We start from the raw sequence: 22,613 nt of genomic DNA on the forward strand, positions 1-22,613 counted from the left end.
TCAGGACACCTGGTGTAAGGAAAGTACAAGAAGATGCTAGAGGGCAAAGGAGTGACCAAGGACCGCGTAGATCTAATAGAGTCAGAAATCCAGTTCAGAAATTGACTTATGATGGGTATCTAGCGCATCACCAAGCCTACATGGCTAAGGTGATACAGGATGTGGAGCCCACATGTTTTGAGGATGCAGTTGGAAATGTGCATTGGAATGATGCAATGAATGAAGAGATGGCTGCATTGGAAGCAAACGACACATGGGAGTTGGTGCCATTGCCAAGTGGCAAGAAAGCTATTGGCTGTAAATGGGTGTATAAAACCAAGCATAAGGCTGATGGTAACATTGAGCATCACAAGGCAAGGCTGGTCGCAAAGGGTTATGCACAGACGTATGGCATAGACTATGAGGAGACCTTTGCTCCAGTGGCAAAGATGACGACTGTGAGAGCTGTCATAGCAGTGGCAGCATCTAGAGGATGGATTATGCATCAAATGGATGTAAAGAATGCCTTCTTGAATGGTGAGTTGCAAGAGGAAGTGTATATGGATCAGCCACCTGGTTATGTCGATCCAGGTTACCTAGATTATGTATGCAGACTTCTCAAAGCTTTGTATGGTTTGAAGCAGGGCTCTAGAGCATGGTATGATAGGATTGCCAAGTATCTTGTCAGTATTGGTTTTAGGAGAGCTCATGCTGATCATTCACTCTATGTACGTGAGAGTGATGTGGGGATTGTGGTCATTACCATATATGTAGATGACCTTATTATTGTTGGTGACAATGCTATGGAGATTGACCATGTGAAGGGTCTTCTCGAACAGGAGTTTGAAATGAAAGATTTAGGCGAGTTGCGCTACTTTCTTGGCATTGAGGTGATCAGGACTCCAGAGGGTGTATGGCTATCATAGAGACAGTATGCTTTGAACATGTTGTCAAAGTATGGTATGGCTGATTGTAAGCCAATTTCTATTCCCTTGATGTGAATGCAAAGCTGAGTGCAGAGAAGGGTGATGTTGTTGAGGATGTCAACATGTACAGGAAGATTGTGGGTAGTCTAATCTACTTGACTATCACGAGGCCAAACTTGAGGTACACAGTCGGCTTGGAGAGTCAATTCATGCAGCTTCTGAGGAAGCCACATTTGGATGGAGTACGACGCACGCTTAGGTATGTGCAAGGTACTCTTGACTACGCATTGTTCTATGCAGCAGATGCACCATTAGCATTGTATGGGTATACAGATGCAGATTGGGCAGGTAGCATTGTTGATAGGAGATCTACGAGTGGCTTCATGTTCTCTTTTGGGAGTGCTGCTGTTACTTGGAGCAGTAAAAAGCAGCCTACGGTTGCTTTATCGAGCACAGAGGCCGAGTACAGAGGTGCAGCAGTTGCGGCGTGCGAGGTAGCTTGGCTACGCACATTACTTGAGGACTTGGGAGTGCAGGTGGACCAGCAGATTGTCATTCATTGTGACAACCTCAGCAGCATGCAGTTGGCTAGGAACCCAGTGTTCCATGCTAGGACCAAACACATAGAGGTCCATTACCACTACGTTCGAGAGCGAGTGTTGGCGGGCGACATCGACTTGGTCTACATCAGCACAGAGGAGCAGATAGCGGATATCTTTACCAAGTCCCTCGGAGCTGAGAAGCTTCGACGTTTTCGGACTATGCTTGGACTCTGCGACATGCAAAGCTCGAGGGGGAGTGTTGAGATGTCAAGCTCTACACCTTGAGCTAGCATCCACTACGGGTCTTGGCCGCTTACGGCATTTACTCACTGGCGCGCTAGGTGACCGACATGGAGGATCTCTGCCAGTGATTCTACAGCTGGACTACACTTATAGTGACAGCCTAGTACGCTTCTAGCGAGTTCACACTTAGTGACCGCATGTACATATGTGCTACTTTTCAGCTTTAGCACTTAGTCATTTTGTACTCTCTTTTCTGTGAAGAAGAAGAAGAAGCTTTCCATCTCTGTGTGCTTTGTGCTTGTCTTATGTATCTCTCTTGCATCCTCATTCTTTACAAGATGTTCTTATGTAAAGCATCCAATCCACCTTCTTTAGGAGCCTCAGGTAATTGATATATTTTTTTAGCACTTTTTATTGGTGCTACAACTCATATTCCTGCTACAACATTATGTTTCTGCTACAACTCATATTCCTGCTACAACATTATGTTTCTATACCACTTTTTATTGGTGCTACAACTCATTACTGCCATAACATTATGTTTCTATACTTCTTTTTATTAGTGCTACAGCTTGTTTTGGTGTTTTGCACCACTTTCTAGTGGTGCTGCAACATTAAAAAGTGGTGAAACATTACTATATTGGTCTCTAATTGTACCTGAACCACTTCTAAAATTTGATCAATAGTTTTAAATGTTTTTGAAGCACTTTTACTTGTGTTTCCACACCACTTTTTAGTGTCTTTGAACCAGTTTTTAATGTTTTGCAGCAGGTTTTAATGTTTAAGAAACAGTTTTTACTAGAAATGCACCAACGCTTCACCGTAAACCCTACAAAGTGGTGTTTACCCACTAAAAAGTATTGTTTACCCAATGCTAACAGACGTGTTTTACAAACTCGTAGGGGTGTTACAGGTGCAAACGTTTTTGGTGGTGCAGCTCACTTTTTCCAAGTGATGTAGCAGCTTTTAGTCATGGTGCAACAGTTATAGTAGTGCCATAGACTTTTTACTGCTGCTGCACGAATGGTGCCCACCACCTTATGATGGTAACCAAAACCATATTAGTGGAGTTTGAACACATTTTGTTAGTAAACACTTACAAGTGCTGTCACACCACAATGAAGCGGTGGACACAACACTTACACGTATAAAAACCACTTTCACATGGTGTCTGACCGCATTCAAGTGGTGAGAAGCCACTTTCATGTGCTAAGTCACTACGTTAGTCCATCACTCCATGCAAGTGGTGAGGCACCACTCCCAAGTGGTGTGACACCACTTTCAAGTAGTAACTAAAACCTTATCACTGCAATCAAGCGGAAAGTTCCCGCTTTCACGTGGTTAGACACTGCATTCAAGTGACAAGAAAACGCGTTAAAGTGGTGACTGGCCACTTTGAACTAGTTTCTCACCACTCTCAAGTAGTCATCAAGTGGTGAGACACCACTTTCATGTGCAAAGTACTACGTTAGTCATCACTCCATGCAAGTGGTGAGACACGACTTTCAAGTGGCCAAACACCGCATTCCAATGACTTGAATCCGCATTCAAGTGGTGACTGCCCACTTTGAGCTAGTTTCTCACCATTCTCAAGTGGTCATCAAGTGGTGAGATACCACTTTCAAGTGATAGCTTAAACCTGGTCAGTGCAATCAAGCGGCAAGCTCTCGCTTTCAAGTGGCCAGACACCGCATTCAAGTGACTAGAATCAGCATTCAAGTGGTGACTACCCACTTTGAAGTAGTTGCTCACTAATTTCAAGTGGTCATCAAGTGGTGAGACACCACTTTCATGTGCTAAGTCACTACGTCAGTCATCACTCCATGCAAGTGATGAGGCACCACTCCCAAGTGGCAAGACACCACTTTCAAGTGGTATCTAAAACCTTGTCACTGCAATCAAGCGGCAAGTTCTTGCTTTCAAGTGGCCAGAAACCGCATTCAAGTGACCAGAATCCGCGTTCAAGTGGTGACTGCCCACTTTGAAGTAGTTACTCACCACTCTCAAGTGGTCATGAAGCACTTTTCACAAGAGCTCCTCCACTTCCAAGTTGTGTTGGACCACTATCTAGTTCTGATGGTGGTATGTCGCCTAGTATTTTGTCCCTCCCAGCTACTTTTTAAGTGCTAGATTTTAATTGGTGACTGGCCACTTTGAACTAGTCGCTCTTCACTCTAAAGTGGTCATCAAACACTTTTCACAAGAGCTCCTCCACTTTCAAGTTGTGTTGGACTACTATCTAGTGCTAATGCTAGTATGTCGCATAGTATTTTGTCCCTCCCAGCTACTTTTTAAGTGCTAGTTCTGAACTTCCCCAGAACTTTCATGTCCTTACTTACCACTTTTTAATCATTGCCCACCATATTCAAGTAGCACACCATTTTTTATTGGCGGTTCATCACCGTCAAGTGGTTTGAATTCACTTTTAAGTCGTGCCAAACCACATTTTAGTTACGCTGAATGCGGTTTCTCACCACTATTAAGTTGTCCTCACACAACCTCTTAATATTCTACCTTTTTGTATGGTTACTAGTTTCTACACTAATTTGTATTTGTGGTGCATTATTTTCACAGGTAAAACAATACTACTGAATGTATCATTACTAGTTTTTAGTGGTGCACACCAGTTTTTAGTGATATAGAATCACTTTTTAATGTTTTGAATCCAGTTTTGAATGCTAAGTTTATTTTTAACATTTGTATACATGTATATTACAGGTGGAGCTTTATTTAAGATTCAAGACAAAGTATGCAGATATTTAGATTTTGCAACGTTGCTTCGAGTCTATGAAACCGTTCTTTGTCCGAAAATTGAGGGATCGCTACACCTGCTGTTGTATTGTGCATGTACAAATGATTTTCCTTAAAGAGGTAGTAAATCACATGCGGACTCGAAGTTTTGATCTTCATGGTTCTTGCTGCATGTGCAGCTGCCCTATATGCCTTCATCATGATGAAGTTGTCAACCATGGATGTCTTGCATACAAAAATGCAAGTATGAGCACCACTTCACTGTTGGAGTCTATACACTGCCCTATACTTGCAGAACATAGTTTCCATAGCTACCAATGCTTAATGGGAACATGCAATGCATGCGGTGTAGGTAATATTCAGATATGTCCAAGAGAAGAAGTTGAGCAGAGTAAGCAAGTATCTGTGAAGTTTTTTGAAAATATAGTGGGTGCCACTGGATTAAAAAATGAAGCTAGAAAGAGCATTGTGAAAGACATTGTCCACAAGAAAATGCTGCCTAGAGAACTTTTGCGAGTGTACCAAGACCACTTGAAGAAGTATGTCACTCACAATTTTATATTTAGGTGGCAAGCACAACATTTCAAGGACTGCATTTCTTTGTTTCCAGATGATGTGGTTGTCTCCGTCGTTGACTTTGCAGAGAACTACTCCTTCAAGGAGCAAAATGAGATCCAGTCAATGCATTGGTACACTAAGCAGGTCACTATCTTTGTTCTGATTACTTATTTCCGCATCGCATCAGGTGAAATAAAGAAGACCATGCACTTTTCTGTCTCAAATGATAAACAACATGACACCTTATTTGTGCAGCATGCTTTTCTCTTACATGCTCAATGGTTGAGAGATCAAGGGCTAAGCTTTAAAAAACATTGGGTTTGGTCAGATGGCGCAGCTTCACAATTTAAAGCAAAGCGACCGTTTTACTTTGTTGCTAGATATTGGAGCCTTACTGGCATGGAAATGAATTGGAATTTTTTTTTCTCAGGACATGGAAAGGGGGAACATGATGGGGCTGGGGCTATCATTAAAAGGGATCTAACTCATGAGAAATTGAAGCAAAATAACGTGCGGTTGACTTGTGCAGTTGAAGTTGCTAGATATTGGAGCCTTACTGGCATGGAAATGAATTGGAATTTTTACATGATCGACCGTTTTACTTTGTTGCTAGATATTGGAGCCTTACTGGCATGGAAATGAATTGGAATTTTTTTGCTCAGGACATGGAAAGGGGGAACATGATGGGGCTGGAGCTGTCATTAAAAGGGCTCTAACTCATGAGAAATTGAAGCAAAATAGCGTGTGGTTGACTTGTGCAGTTGAAGTTGTCTCTTTTTTGAGAATGCATCTCAGTACTGGAGCAACTACTATGTATGACAAGCAAAAGAGGGAGGTCAGTAGGGTGTTCTGGGAGGTCAAGCTAGGAAATGTTCAGCGATCCCATCAATGGGACTGCAAACCATTGAAGGGCTCAAGAGCAATGCACTGTGTGAATGGGTATTTTGAGAACAACACTTGTCCATTGCGATCAAAACGGTTGTCATGCTTTTGTTTTCCTTAGAGGCTTGGCCATTGGAGAAAGTGTATGAACAGATCACATGTGGAGACGTGGCAATATCACACTTTGGAGCCACTTGCTAATGATTCCAAGTCATACGGAGACTCAGACGATGAGGAGTTCCATGGTGCCACTTATGCAGGTCATTATGACTCCTTAAGCGATGCTCTCACACCTGGAGACAATTTTGTTGTCACTTCTGAAGAGAATAAGGAGGAGGTTGTTGACTTCTACATTTTGAAGTGTGTAGTAGCTAAGGGCCTAACAACTAACGAGCAAATTGATGCATGGGGCAACAAGATAGAGAAGCATACTTATATGGTCATGGGCCATTGGTATAAATCCCTACAAGCAAACTTGTATGAGCTGTGGGATAACAAGCCAGTAGTTTTCATATATTTCCACTTCATAAGGGCAATAAAGTTCCCTATGGAGCCTGTAGTGCTCGATAGCATAGGAGAAGTATTCGAACTTTCCAATGAAAACCATGAGGCAATATACAATAGCATGCCCTTTGAATTGTAAATCAAATCTGATTTTATATCATCTAGTGAAAGATTGAACAAGATGGAATTGGTGTAAACGTACGATGGAATTGACATGTTGGTTTTTGAGAATGCTTCACCACTCCCCCCTCCCCCCCCAAACATCACCACTAAAAAGTGTTGCAGTTTCAGAAAAACTCAATAAAAATTTACTACTTTTTAGTGGTACTAAAGTGGTTTAGCACCACTAAAAAGTGGTTTAGCCCCACTAAAAAGTAGTTTAGCCCCACTTAAAAGTGGTTTAGCCCCACTAAAAAGTGTTGCAGTTTCAAAAAAACTCAATAAAAATTTACCACTTTTTAGTGGTACTAAAGTGGTTTAGCACCACTAAAAAGTGGTTTAGCCCCACTAAAAAGTGGTTAAGAATGCTTCACCACTCCCCCCAAACATCACCATTAAATGGTGTTGCAGTTCCAGAAAAACTGTTGCAATAACATAATAAAAATTTAACCACGTTTTAGGGGTTTAGAACCACTCAAAAGTGGTTTTGAGACATTCAGAAGTGTAGAGACATGTATAGTGCAGAGACAGTAAAGTGCCAGAACTTCTGTATATTACAAAAAGTATATTACAACAATTATCCAGAAACGTCTACATATCCACCAAGAATGTACAATATATAACGTTTCTGGCACTTCTGGATGTACAATCTCATTCATCTCCATTTATAACAAAGTGCTCAAAGACTAGACTCGAAAGTTCATCTTTGGGATTGCTGATGGGTTTTGCCTTTGTATACTCCAGGGTATTGGGGGTTAGTGCCCATCTGCATGTAAAGAATGAGGATGCAAGAGAGCTACACAAGGCAAGCACAAAGCACACAGAGATGGAAAGCTTCTTCTTCTTCTTTACAGAAAAGAGAGTACAAAATGACTAAGTGCTAAAGCTGAAAAATAGCACATATGTACATGCGGTCACTAAGTGTGAACTCGCTAGAAGCGTACTAGGCTGGCACTATAAGTGTAGTCCAGTTGTAGAATCACTGGCAGAGATCCTCCGTGTCGGTCACCTAACGCGCCAATGAGTAAATGTCGTAAGCGGCCAAGACCCATAGTGGATGCCAGCTCAAGGTGTAGAGTTCGACATCTCAACACTGCACAGCCATGGCAATAGTGTGCGCGTGAGGTAATCAGGGTCTTGTTCTTCATCAAGAAGATCAAAGGTGGGTGGACATATACAGTTGTCCCAGACATTGCGCAGATTTTTATATCTAGAGTCATCTACCAGCAATTTTCGAGAGGAGTCGTATTCTGGAAACTTGTTTCAAACATGGTAAAGGGGCTTGAAAGACACAGGTTCACCTGCAAGGTCTCTTGGAGCTCCATCAATCTCTTCAAAATATGACCACTTTTCACATTGCCAGTTTGAGAAGAGATCCCTAAAGTAATAAGTCCTATGTTCCCATATGTCTGGCCAACATGTACTGAGGATATGCTCAATGTTAGCGGCAGTACAAGTGCTCCAAATCATTGCACCTGCTATTTGCCTCAAATCCCAAACAAATTGCTCAACATCTCTACGGTAGTAGATCCACAACTTCTCGTCCACTCTTTTTAGTTTAACTCTGTTGGAAGCTGGACGTGGAGGGTGTTTAAGTTGTCCAGTCTTTGGATCACGTTTGGTTACATCTCGTTTCACGAATAGTCCATCGAGATCAAAGATGATGAGCTTGTTACCATATACATGTGGTAGTGATGTGTGTGAACACACTAGGACCGCCGGGGCATTTTTCCCCTCTTTAGGAGGTTTTTTCCCCCGTGCATTGTATATACGCCCATTACTCTAGGGCTATCTATCTTTCCATTGCACACTAAGTAACACACTCTCTATTGTGTGCCTTGAGCTTCCTTCGTCTTCTCCAAGCTATGTGTGTTTCTCTGCAACCCTAATTCCAACAATTGGTATCAGAGCAGGTCACGTCCTCCCGGGCTTAGTCGCCAGTTGCTCCAGCACACGCCTGCTCACTTTCTCCGATTTCAGTGAGCTTTGGTGAGCGTTCACAGGTCGACAAAAATTTTGGGTGAGCTCATAGAGCTCGGTCTGCTCAGAGTTTTGATTTGGGCTCATTTCGGCCTTCGTTTCCACTACAGGCAGTACTGCACAGGCTATTTAGTCATTTTGTGCAAAATTTCTGTCAGTGCCGTTTTCTGCATAACATGTGCCTTATAGTCTTCTACGGTTTGTGCTATATAGCACAGGTTGTTCCCGCTCTGTTTCTCCTATTTTCGGGCAGTTTTCACATCAGGTGCAGCATTTACCATGGCTGACAACAACAACACAAATGTGTTCAAGATGTTTGCTACTGAGGACAGGTTGGATGGGGACTTGGATGGGGACAACTACCCTATGTGGGCTTATATGATGCAACATGTTCTTGTGTCAAAGGGTGTCTGGAACATTGTGCAGGGCATTGATGTACGTCCTGGTTCTGAGGATGTAGGCGATGTTGAGGATGTTGCAGGTCTTGCTGCAAGGATTGCAGCTGTTAGAGTTGTTTTGCCTACGACAGAACAAGCTCTTTGGGATGTTAAGGATGCGCAGGCTCATGCCTTGATTGCGTTGTCTGTGAAGCGCACCATTGTTCCTCACATCCATTCAGCAAAATCTACAAAACAGGCTTGGGATATTCTAGCAGGTCTTTATGCAAGCCGCAATGAGGCTAAAATTGCTTTGCTGCATAAAGAGCTGGAGTCGAAGATTATGCATGAGGAATATGATATGGACACTTTCCTTGCTAGTGTCAAGGATATCAATGAGCAGCTTCTTTCTGCAGGTGAAGTCATTTCAGACAGTTCCCTTGTGCAGACTGTTCTTGATACCTTACCAGATTCCTACCAGACTTTTGCTAGTACTTGGAGATTGATGACCCAAGAAAATCCTGAAGTTGTCAAGTTTGATGCATTATGCACTTTGGTGTTGCAAGAGTCACTTTCTAGAAAAAACAGGAGTAGGCAGCGTGCAGTTGAACAGGCTTTTATTGCTTCTCAAAGAAAGGGTGGTAACAGTAATGCAGCCAATTCTTATGGTTCTGCTGCGAGTGGAAAAAATTCTGTTCCTAATGCTTCTGCTGGCAGTACTTCGTGTGGAAATTCTGGTGATAAGGGCAAAAAGAAGATGCGTTGCCATTATTGTAAAGCCAATGATCACTTGATCAAGTCGTGTCCTAAGTTGAAGGCCAAAGAGGCTAAGAAGAAAGAGGGTGGTTCCACTACAAATGCATCCATTGTTGAGTCTTCTATGAAAGGAGACTGTAATGCTGATGTTGATGCAGAATGGGCTTTTAGCGCAGAGTGCACTTACAATCCTGCTGTCCATGTTGCATGCTTGTCAGTTGTTGCTGCAGATTCACATGTGTGGTATTTCGACAGTGGTGCTACAAAGCACATTACCTCACATCGTGAATTGTTTACCTCTCTCGAGTCTGTCCCTCATGAGAATTCAGTCACTTGTGCCAACAACGCCTCTTATCCAGTTCAGGGAGTTGGAAAGTTCTTTCACACTTGTTGATGCACTTTATGTACCTGGGATCAAGAAGAATCTCTTATCTGTATCCGCACTTGCTAGACTTGGACTTGAGTCAAATTTGTGGATGACAGATGTACAGTTCATGATCTCAGTTTTGGTGATGAAATTGTTGCATCTGGGCTTTTGTGCCGTGGGCTGTATAAGCTCACTTTGTATGATAAGTGTGGACAAAATTTTGCAAATGCTGTTGCAAATTCAAGGGCTACTTCAGATGCAAAACTTTGGCATGCACGTTTTGGTCATCTGAATTTTGCCAATTTGCTACGTTTGCAGAAATCTAATATGGTTGCTTCTTTGCCGCCTCTTGAAGCACCTGTCAAACATGTTTGTGAAGGCTGTATTTTGGGTAAGATGCAGCGTTCTAAATTTCCAAAGGATGGTTCAGTTCAGGACACATGCAGGTTGTAGCTTGTGCATAGTGATGTTTGTGGGCCCATGCAAACTCCGTCCTTGGACAATTACCTGTACTTCGTGACTTTCATTGATGATTACCCCAGGCATGCATGGGTATATCCGCTTAAAGAGAAGTCCGAAGTTTTTATGTGCTTCAAACAATTTCAGGCTATGGCTGAAAATGTCTCGAAATGTACTATGGGCACCCTACGTTCTGATCGAGGGGGGGAGTATATGTCTCATGAATTTAATGCATTTCTGGCTAGTCGTGGGATAAAACACCAATGTACAGTGCCTTATAAACCTCAACAAAATGGTGTTGCTAAGAGGAAAAACAGGTCACTAACGGAAATGGCACGATGTATGGTCAAAAGTCAAGCTTTGCCGCATTCTTTTTGGCTTGAGGCCATTATGTGTGCCACTTATGTACATAACATGTGTCCTACGAAATCTTTGCAGTCTATCACTCCATATGAAGCATGGCATGATAGAAAACCTTCTATTGAGCACATGCGTGTTTTTGGCTGTTTGGTATATGCTTTGGTGCCACAAGTGCAGCGCAGAAAATTGGATGATAAGGCTGTCAAATGTATTTTTGTTGGTTATAGTGCTGAAAGCAAAGTTTACAGGTTGTATCATCCGCAAACAAAACATATTCTGGTTTCTCGGGATGTAGTGTTTGTGGAAGATTCTATTCAGCCCTTGCTATCATGTACTAGAGACAGTAATGTAAGCTCACAGGACATTTATGACACTTGTTGCCTCTTTTCAGTGGTGGAAATACGAATGTAAGTTCCAATGAGGCAAATGTACAACCTATGGGGGTTTCTGAAAATGTTCTAGATCAGCCTATTACTGATGTAGATGTACATGATGTACTTGATGAGGAAAGGGCTGAAAATGAGCAGGCTAGAGATATGCCAAAATGGCTGGTGCACACTTTGCATGATAGTAAATTGGATGCACCTTTGTCTAGTCATACTCGTTTAGGCTCTCGCCATGCATCTTATGCATCAGATTGTTATGCTTTGGCTGTGTCTAGCTTACATGATGTTGAGGAGCCTCTGACTTTTGATGAACCACAAAATTCAAAAAATTGGATGGCTGCCATGCAATCAGAATATGATGCACGTATAGAAAATGACACATGGACTTTATGTGATTTGCCTCCTGGCAAAAAGGCCATTGGTACGAAGTGGGTTTACAAGTTGAAACGCAAGCCGGATGGTGAGATCGATCGCCATAAGGCTCGACTTGTTGCAAAGGGTTATGCACAGCAAAAAGGCATAGATTATGAAGAGACTTTTGCTCCCACTTGTCATATGACTACTGTGCGTTTTCTATGTGCATTGGCAGCTCATTTTGGTTGGGATGTACATCAATTAGACATTGTTACTGCTTTCTTGAATGGTGACATATTTGAGGAAGTTTATGTAACGCAGCCTTGCGGTTTTTTCATAAAAGGACAAGAGGACAAAGTGTGCAAATGTAACAAGGCTTTGTATGGGTTGAAGCAATCTCCTTATGCTTGGTATGAGAAAGATGACACTCATTTGTTCAAACAAGGCTTTCGTAACAGTCCAACAAAAAGCACATTGTATGTAAAGCATAAGGGTGATGTACTTCTCATTGTGGTTCTTTATGTTGATGATTTCTGATCACTGGACCAAATGAGAGACATATTGCTTAATTTAAGGCTGATTTGAATGCTACTTTCAAGATGAAAGATTTGGGGTTGTTGCATCATTATTTGGGTATACAGTTTAAGCAGTCTGATGGTGGTATTGCCTTGTGTCAGAAAAGTTACATAGAGACATTTCTATGTAAGTTTGTACTTGAGGATTGCAAACCTATTGCCACTCCCATGGAAACAGGTTTGAAGTTGAGTCTACATGATGCTGGTGATCTTGCTGATGTCACTCTTTACCAAACTGTTGTTGGCTGCCTATTTTATGTATGCAACATGAGGCCGGATATTCAGTTTGCAGTCTCACAGGTCAGCAGATTTATGCATAGCCCAGGGTCTAAGCATTGGCAGGCTGTCAAGAGGATTTTCCGCTACCTTAGTGGCACTTTACATCTTGGCTTGTTTTATCCCAAGGGGGGATCATTGCCGCCAGACTTACATGCTTTTTCGGACTCAGATTGGGCTGGTTGTTTTGGGGTGAAAGCATGTTAACTTGTCATCCTTTTTCATGTCCCGGACAATGCTAACTAGCACAATTTTGACATATGCTAGCTAGTACAATAACTTGAGCTACATCTCCAAGATCTATGACATATGATATATCAATAGAAAGCACCTTAAACAAGGAATCCAAATGTACAACCTTCGACAAATTTTGATATTATTTGTAAAACATTTACCGGACACCCAACTTTTCGAAGATGTGCTAACTTGAAACTGCTAACTAGCACAAAAAGCGCGACAGGTTAACATGCTTTCACCCTTTGACACGCGAGTGTCCACAAGTGGTTTTTGTTTCATGCTTGGCAGTTCATGTATATCATGGTTGAGCAAGAAGCAGCCTACTGTGGCCACTTCGAGTTGTGAGGCTAAGTACAGGGCAGTCTTCACAGCTACGGTTGAGTGTGTATGGCTCAGACGCCTTATGGCTGATTTGGGTGTTGGACAGGACACTGCCAACACTATCTACACTGACAGTCAGAGCGCATTGGCAGTTGCGAGGAACCCAGTTTTTCATGCTCGCACAAAGCACATTGAGGTGCATTACCACTATGTCAGGGAGAGGCTCTCAGTAGGAGATATGAGCTTGGCTTATGTGCCAACATAGGACAACCTTGCAGATCTTTTCACAAAGGCATTGTCTCGTGAGAAGCTTGACGCTTTCCGCAAAGCTTTCGGCTTACTCCCCTTTGTGGACTGATCCTGTCCTCAGGGCATGGCACTTCCCTTTACTCATGTGCCAGCTCTCGTTCACCGCATCACTCCAGGGGGGATTTGTTACCATATACATGTGGTAGTGATGTGTGTGAACACATTAGGACCGCCGGGGCATTTTTTCCCTCTTTAGGAGGTTTTTTCCCCCGTGCATTGTATATACGCCATTACTCTAGGGCTATCTATCTTTCCATTGCACACTAAGTAACACACTCTCTATTGTGTGCCTTGAGCTTCCTTCGTCTTCTCCAAGCTGTGTGTGTTTCTCTGCAACCCTAATTCCAGCAGAGCTTTTTGATCTTGCAGAAATTAGAAACAAGGTATCCCCATCCAGGGCAGTTTGGTGAAATCTCCTCAATTTCGGGGCAAACTGCTGGTTCCTGGTCTTCCTCTACTTTATCTGGTGTTACATCTGCATCCTGCTTAGCTGCTATGTCTTCAACCTTCTCATCTAGTTCTTGAACATCTCCAATCTAGCTAAGTTCTGCCATAGACAAGTAGCACGCCTTAAAAACCTCAATTAGACTGACATATTAACCTTTTCAAAATACACTTGAAAAGTATACCTTCCAGGCTATTGATTTCTATTTCATTAATTTCCTGAACTTCTATGGCAACAGTCCACTTGGCAGGAGATACTGGAGAGAAAAAATAATCTCTACTTGAAGATGCTCATGATGATGTCGGAAAGAACAATACGAGTACAATAAATAGACAGTCAATGAACAATAGGAGTACAATAAATAGACAATCAATGAGCAATAAACAACTAGTGAACGAAAAATAAAGCCGCCGTTTCATTATCATCAAAATGAGGGTACAAAGACAAAATTACAAAGAGGCTACAAAGCACAAAAGGTTAATAGGGGCTACAGAAATTTCTTGCGGACTTTGGTTTGGGAGGTTTAAGGTTGGGTGCTTGGAGGTTAGTCTTTTTCCGAGCAGATGAAGGCTCCTTGGATTTTTTACCTCTTGGAGTAGGCTCTGGAGGCTCGGATGCAACCTTAGCTTTTTTCTTTGGTGTGGCACGCTCTTCAGTGTTGCTCCTCTTTTTCCTACGCCCCAAAATCTCTGCACAAACCTGTGAAATAAGAAGTTCTGAGTCCTCATCAGACAAGTTCACTACTGTATCCTTTTCAATTGGCTTCTCAGATGATTTTTCAGCGTCCTCTACGTCCTTGTTCATTGTGGGTTCTGGCTTCAGAGGCACCTCGGCTGACTCCTTGGATGCGTCAACTTGAGCTCCCACTACATCTGCTCTTTTTTCTGCCCTTTTTTCTGCCTTTTGTTGGTTCGGAGTGTCTTCACCTGCTTGTTTCTGGGATGCATTCTTATCCCCGCACCCACCACACATGCTATCAATATTGGGCTTGCGTGATGACCCAGCTTGGGAGTGTGCTACATAAAAGACAATGTAACAATACTCAATATTAAGTTATGTGAACATTCAAAGAGAAGAATGTTCCACAGAATATTGCCAATTCCATCAACAGGAGATCCAAAGATGCCTTCCATTAGATCTTCCTCTGCAATTACATGGAGAAAAGAAACAAAATGGTCAAGAAATGAATCTACAATCAGCTTCATATCATAAGGTATAAAAACATCGATTACCATACCAACATGTTCATCCATGTTTGCCTCTCCAGGTGCCAGCAGCTTCAAAGCATCTTTTAAAGGTTCCTCACATCCATGAAATAGACACCGACCGGCAGACTTACAGGCAGTTACAAAACAAAGTGGGTGATACGAATGTTGACACCAGAGCATGTATACACCGGTAACAACGGTCTGCATGATAGACATCCCACAAGCAACACAATCACCTAACTGCACATAGCTATTGTCCGATCCCAAATGAAAGGCGGCCTGACAAGAAGGATAGGCATTCTTGACTTGAACAAATTAATAATCGTTTCCACAAATCAAAGATGCCCTGTCGCCACTTCTACTTTCCATAACAAAGTGTCATGCTGACCCTGTAAAAAAATAGCACTGCGTACTTTATAAAACAGTATAAGTGTTTGTGCATTACTTTCAAGAGTCTTCATCACTTTATGTGGTACCACTTAAGAGTGTTATATAAACACATTTAAGTGGTCTTTTACCATATAAAATGGTCTCTAACAATTTTTTCCTAATTAGAGTTTAACCACTTTTAAGTAATATCAGCTACTACTAGGTGAATCAATCAAGCTTACATACGTGTAACTGTGCTGCCTCTTCACCTAGGTTATCGAGATTGTGCACTTCAATATCAAGTCCCATGTCTTTGAGAGCCTCCTTTCTGATTTGAATCAAGGTCTCAAGCTTTGCCATTGCTTCCTCGTTTGGTACAAGCCCAGCCTTATGCAAATTGAGTTCCTCCATATCCTTGTTCATTCTCTCTACGATCTTGGCAGCGCCTCGCATCAAACCAACCTGCTCATCTCTCTTTGTCTTTGATTGATCTAAATCAATTTTTATTGCTTCAAGACATTGCTGCTTCTCTTTTAACTTTTCAGTAGCATTAGCCTTCATGTTAGAAATAGCTGCTACATCAGCTGTTGACGCAAAAAATGTAGTCGAGGAAACATTTGACATTCCAAAGGTTCCCATCGAGCCAAAGGCCCGCTTCTTTAGAAATTCCTCCTTAGCCTGCCCTGAAAATTGATGTCCACCTGAGTATGTCTGCCAGTCAAAGCCTGTGCCAGTACTGTCAGTGTAATTAGGCATATTTTCTGCATTAAATTTCCACTCGCTTCCAAGACATGGACCGTTTGTGGACCTCCATTTCTCCAATTTCCTATTTAAAGTTTTCTGTTGGCGTAACATTTTGATAACACCTTCAGCATACACAGCCCATGCAACTAAACCTTCAGAATCTTCAGCGGCCTTGCACTTCTGCCAAGTAAATCCATGTGCAAAATGCACGCCTACCTCGTTGTTTGGGGGAGCTCCTTGATATACTTTGTGGTATAGCAGGAGACATTCTTCATACATTTTAGGCCTCAGCCCCTTCAAATGCATCTTCTCCTTTTGGTGGCGCTTGTAAAGCCATACACTAAGCCACTCCTCATCTCAGAAATCATCATCACATAGGAGCTTCTGATCCTGGCCAACCAAGCATAGCCCATATTCGGTATGAAAATCTTCCTTGGTGAAGCAAAATTTTGTTTGAGTGGGTAAGGCCACTCGTGGTACTGTCCACCTCCCTGTAAAAACATATAAGAATGCATGTTAGTATGTAATGAGCCATAATTAAACTTGTTTTATCAACAATAAGAAGTGGTTGAAATGATTTCTGCACCATTCTCAGTGGTACTGCAAAATTTTTAAGTGGTGGTGTACCACTAAATGGTACTCAACCACTTAAAACTGGTTAGGTAACACTAAAAAGTCCTGCTACACCACTATTTTCTAGTGATACATCCCCTTTTGGTGTTTCTTCACCACTTTAAAGTGGTGCTCCAACACATAAAAGTGGGCTGAACCATTGTTCAGTTGTGCTACACCGATGTGAATTGTTGTACACAACTTAAAACTGGTGCTACACTCCTAAAAAGTGGTGCTACACCAATAGAATGTGGTATCTCCTTGTAAAGCTTCATCACTTAAAGCACTTAACCACCGCTTTTAGCAAAGATGTAGAACTAACGATTATTGCACTTTTGTAAAGCATCACTAAAAAGTGGTTCTACAGCACTGAAAGCGGTTGACCATCACGCACCACCACTTAAATGTGATTTGAACCACAAAAAGTGGTGACCACCACTTTATTGGTGTTTACCACTTTATACCAAATAACGTTCAGGTTAAGAAGCACCACTTTTCAGTGGTCCTACACACTTTTAAGGTACCGAATAATGTTCTAGTTAAGGAGCACCACTTTATAGTGATGTTCACCACTTTATAGTGGTCTTCACCACTATAAACACCACTTAAATGTGATTTGAACCACAAAAAGTGGTGAGCACCACTTTATTGGTGTTTACCACTTTAAACCAAATAACGTTCAGGTTAAAAAGCACCACTTTTCAGTGGTTTTACACACTTTTAAGGTACCGAATAACGTTCTAGTTAAGAAGCACCACTTTATAGTCTATAAAGTGGTGCTTCTTAACTAGAACGTTATTCGGTACCTTAAAAGTGTGTAAAACCACTGAAAAGTGGTGCACCATCATGATGCTTCGCTTAAAAGTGATGCTTCACCACAAAATAGTTAGGGTTTTCCACTGGAAAGTGATGCACCCATTGTATCATCATTTTTTACTAGAACCTTACCTCTTTTTAGTGCTGCCCAGCACTTTAAAGTGGTCCAGTATCACTTTTAAGAGATGGTGCACCATATCAGCATAACTATGTAGTGATGCAACCATAAAGGGTGCTCCAGGTGCACCACTTCAACACAGCCTATCAGTGGTGCACCTAGACATAAAACCAATTTTAGAAATGCATGCATGATGCATCTAACCTGTTTTGATAGGCGACTCCTATGTAGAGCTCTTTCCCTTCCTAGGTGTACCCTTGTCAGAGTCTGAAGGTCCTTTTGTAGCCTGGTTCTTCATCCTGAAAACATCACAAATGCCACATAGATATAAGATCAATAGTTAAATGCATTCATGCTTGAACCTGCATGATGCATTCGTATAAGCATGCACACACAGTTGATAAAACCTGCATTCATACTTCAAGCTGCATGATGCATTCTTATAAAGCATTCACAAGGGTGATCAATTAGATGTGCACAATGCATATACATTCCAGAAATAAATTCTAAACTTACACATGCATCATTAACAGTTACAATCCATGATTATCTTGCCACCCAACAGAGGGCAGACCATATCGCCAGGGGATGAACCTGGGTCCTTACGCACCCACCCATTCACTTTAACCACTAGGCCAAGCCCCCTTTGGTTATCTTGCCACACATTCAGAGACAAGCATACAACGCTTCTACATCTGCATGAAGCATGTTAAAACATGGATCAATGCTACCTGGAAATGCTACCTAGGAAAACCAGCCACATTCAAATTCAACCATCATTCGAGATAGAATGCTTCAAGCTACATGATGACACATACCTGTTGCTGCTATGCAGGGGATTTTTACTGAAGTTGATGACCAGCCCAGCAAAAAGTACTCCTGAATTTTCTTGATGTTGTTGTGATGTTGTTTCTTGTTGCTTCGGCTAGCAGAGAAACGCAAAGGAGGGAGGAAAGAGAAACCTGAATCAGTTAAGCCCACACAAAATTGTTGCTTTTGCTCTCCAAAATCCAACTTTTTGAAGAGAGTGGCTTTGAGTTGTAGTTTCCAAAACTTGTCTACATATTTGTGGATGGATTCATAGGGAGAGAGCTTTAAGCTTCGCCATTCGGTGAGTACTTTTTCTTTGGCATCGGTGGCCAAAAACTGCTTCATAATGAAAGCTCTTAAAGCTTTCCATGTTCGTGGAGCTTCACCGTTGGCTCATAGGCTAGACCACCATTGCCTGGCGGACTTTTGAAAGTGCATAGCTACATGGCGTAGCTTAGAGGACTCCGTGAAGCCCTCATCTCCAAATGCCGCATCGAACTATTGGATAAAGGCCAAGACTTTGTCCGTAGCACCAAAGGTACCATCATAGGTAAGGAAATAGATGCTCTTCCCTCCCTCTTTGAATTTCTTCAACTTGGACGACCTCTTCCATGCGGCATAGGATTTCCTATGGCCTCTTCTTTTTCATGGTTCAAAGGTTGCACCATCACTTTCTTCAGAAGGTGAAGAATTTGAAGAAGGTGGAGAAGAGGGTGACCCCTTTCTCGCCTTTTTCTTGTCTTGATCTTCGTTGTCTTCACCATCACTTTCATAAGAGGAAGAGGATGAAGAAGATGGAGAAGAGGGTGTTGTTAGGAAATAAGACGTAGCTAAATAGATAATTGAGTAGATTACTTAATGGAGAGAGACAGATTTACATACACGAGATTATAGAGTAGAGAGAGAGAGAGAGAGTACACACGATATACGTGGTTCACCCACCAATGTGGGCTACGTCCACGGGAAAGCAGCCGCTCAATGGCTTTAGTACTTGAAAACAAGAAGTAGTTTACAAAGGGATTATACCCTTAATGGAGCTCCCGCCTTGCTTTACTCTCACCACCTCACACTCACCTTGTTGCATCAACTTCACACTATGAAATGTGTGTAGAAATGGCCTCCTTTTATAGGCCAAAAGGGCTGCCCTCTCTCATGAGAGGCAGCCATGTGTAGCCGCCCTTGTGTAGATAAGTCCAAATCGAACCCTCCAATCCGCCCATGTGTGGCCGCCCTTGAGAAGACAAGTCCGCTTTTGAATTCGGCCACCGGCCACCGGCCATTGACTACCGGCCACCGGCCAACCAACGGTTGTTTTCCGACCACTTTCCGACCGCCGTCCGGACATAATATTCTGGCAAAAAGGAATATTCCGGCGAGGGAAAAAAAAAGTCTCGGGGGCTTCCGCCCCCAAGGCCCCTAAAGTTGCCCCTGATTTTTGGCCGTGAAAATTTTGGTTTCCGACGAGTGATTTTCCTTTACACACGATGGCTTCTCCTCATAATGGGGGCCTTACAAATGTGCGCTTTTACCACAGAAAATTACAAGGGTAAATCAGGCTCCATACTTAACAATCTCCCACTTGGAGACTGATCTCCAAACCAAACCTGTGACTACTTTCTATCCCGGCTTCTTATCCTTGAATGCCGATTGAAGATGAGCAAAAGCTCAACTTCTCCTTGTTGACCACCTTTGTAAACATGTCTGCAGGATTTTCACTTGTATGCACCTTTCCTAGCTTTAGTTGTCCCTCTTCCAAAAGAGTGCGTATGAAGTGATATCTCACCTCAATGTGCTTTGTCCTTGAATGAAAGGCTGAGTTCTTCGCAAGATGGATAGCGCTTTGGCTATCACTGTACAAGACACAATTGTCTTGTTTGAATCCAAGCTCTTCTAAGAATCTGTGAAGCCACAGAATTTCTTTGCTTTCCTCCGTCATTGCTACATACTCTGCTTCCGTGGTAGAAAGTGAAACCACTTTCTGCAGCTTTGAAGCCCACCTTACTGTTGTGCCTCCAACCGTGAACACATAGCCAGTAGTGCTCCTTCGAGTATCTTTGTCACCTGCCATATCTGCATCAGCATACCCTTCTAGAAAAATATCAGTTCCTCCAAAACACAAAGCATTTGTTGTTGTCCCTTTTAGATACCTAAGTATCCACTTCACAGCTTGCCAATGCTCTTTACCTGGGTTGTCCATGAACCTACTCACAACTCCCACTGCATGTGCAATGTCTGGCCTTGTCCAGACCATAGCATACATTAGAGAACCTACCGCTGCAGCATATGGAACTTTAGACATATAGGCTATCTCCTCTTGTGTCTTTGGACACATATCCTTCGTTAGTTTAAAATGACCAGCCAAAGGTGTAGAAACTGGTTTTGCATTTTGCATTGCAAACCTTTCTAGTACCTTCTTGATGTAATCTGCTTGAGATAGCTTTATTGTCTTCTTCGTCCTGTCCCTTGATATTTTCATACCAAGTATCCTCTTTGCAGCACCTAAATCTTTCATTGAAAAAGATTTAGACAGCTCCTCTTTTATGTCTTTGATGTCCTGCATGTTAGCACTTGCAATCAACATGTCATCGACATACAACATTAGGATGATGAATTTCCCATCTCCCAAATTCTTCGTGTAGACGCAGTGATCCGAGTTGCATCTTGTGAATCCATGATCCAACATCCATCGATCAAACTTCGAGTACCATTGTCTTGATCTTGTTTTAAACCATACAAGCTCTTATTTAATCTGCAAACCATTTTCTCCTTACCTTTTACTTCATACCCCTTTGGTTGAAGCATGTAGATTTCCTCCTCTAAGTCACCGTGAGAAAATGCCGTATTTACATCCATTTGCTCGAGATTTAGATCATGAGCAGTCACAAGGCTTAAGACAAGCCTAATTGAGTTCATTTTTACAACAGGAGAAAATATTTCATTGAAGTCAATACCTTTCTTTTGAGAAAACCCTTTTACCACAAGCCTAGACTTGTACCTTTTCTTCCCACCTTCTTCTTCCTTCAGCTTGTACACCCATTTGTTTTGAAGTACCCGCTTACCTTTAGGCAACTCAACCAACTCCCATGTTTGGTTGCGATGTAGTGAGTCCATCTCCACTTGCATGCTCTTCGTCCATTCTTCTTTGGATTCATGTTGCATAGCTTCCTCGTATGATTCCGGCTCTCTAGAATCTGAGATCAAGAGATGGTTGAAGGAAGGAACAAACCTTTCTGGAGGTCTACTTGCTCTTGTAGATCTTTGGGGAATAGATTGAGGCTCCTCATTTGGTTGACGTTGTTGCACATTGTCACCATTTGCAGTCCTTGAGTCTTCACCGTCCTCAAGCTCCATGTACTCATCACCTGTTTCTTTTGTTTGTTTTCTTTCCAAGTAGTCTTTGTACATATTTTGTTCGTTAAAAATTACATCCCTACTCCTTAAGATTTTACAATCTTCAGGATTCCATAGGCGATACCCAAAGTCACCTTCTCCATAGCCAATGAAGAAATATTTTTTGGACTTTGCATCTAGCTTTGATCTTAGGCTTCTATCTATGTGCATGAAAGACTCACACCCAAACACTTTGAGAAATGCATAATTCACCGGTTTACCTGTCCATGCCTCTTCTGGAACTCCCCCATCCAATGCCGTTGAGGGTGCCTGATTGATTAAGTACACAGACGTACTTACAGCTTCAGCCCAAAGCTCAAGCGATAGGCCTGCATGTAGCCGCATGCTTCGTGCTCGCTCCATGATTATCCTGTTCATCCTTTCCAAAATACCATTTTGCTGAGGTGTCCTTGGGGTTTTCTTTGCCTCCGAATTCCATTGCTAGCACAAAATCTTTCAAAAGCTTGGCTACAATATTCGCCTCCATTGTCGAATCTGAGGCATTTAACCTTGGTACCTGTTTCATTCTCCACAAAGGCTTTCCACCTTTGAAATATGGAAAATACATCGGATTTATTCTTCATGACATAAACCCATGTTTTTCTGTCGCATCGTCAATGAATGTTACATAGTACAATGAGCCACCAAGTGATGGTGTACTTGCAGGACCCCAAACATCAGAATGAACCAACTCAAGTTTTTTATTTTTTCTTTCATTTCCTGATTTTTAAAATTTTACCCTCTTTTGTTTACCATAAACACAATCTTCATAGAACTCTAAGTCCACTTCTTGCAAACCT

Source organism: Adiantum capillus-veneris, chromosome 12 (assembly GCF_014529385.1).
Source record: "Adiantum capillus-veneris isolate H3 chromosome 12, ASM1452938v2, whole genome shotgun sequence".
In the NCBI taxonomy this organism is placed as follows: Eukaryota; Viridiplantae; Streptophyta; class Polypodiopsida; order Polypodiales; family Pteridaceae; genus Adiantum; species Adiantum capillus-veneris.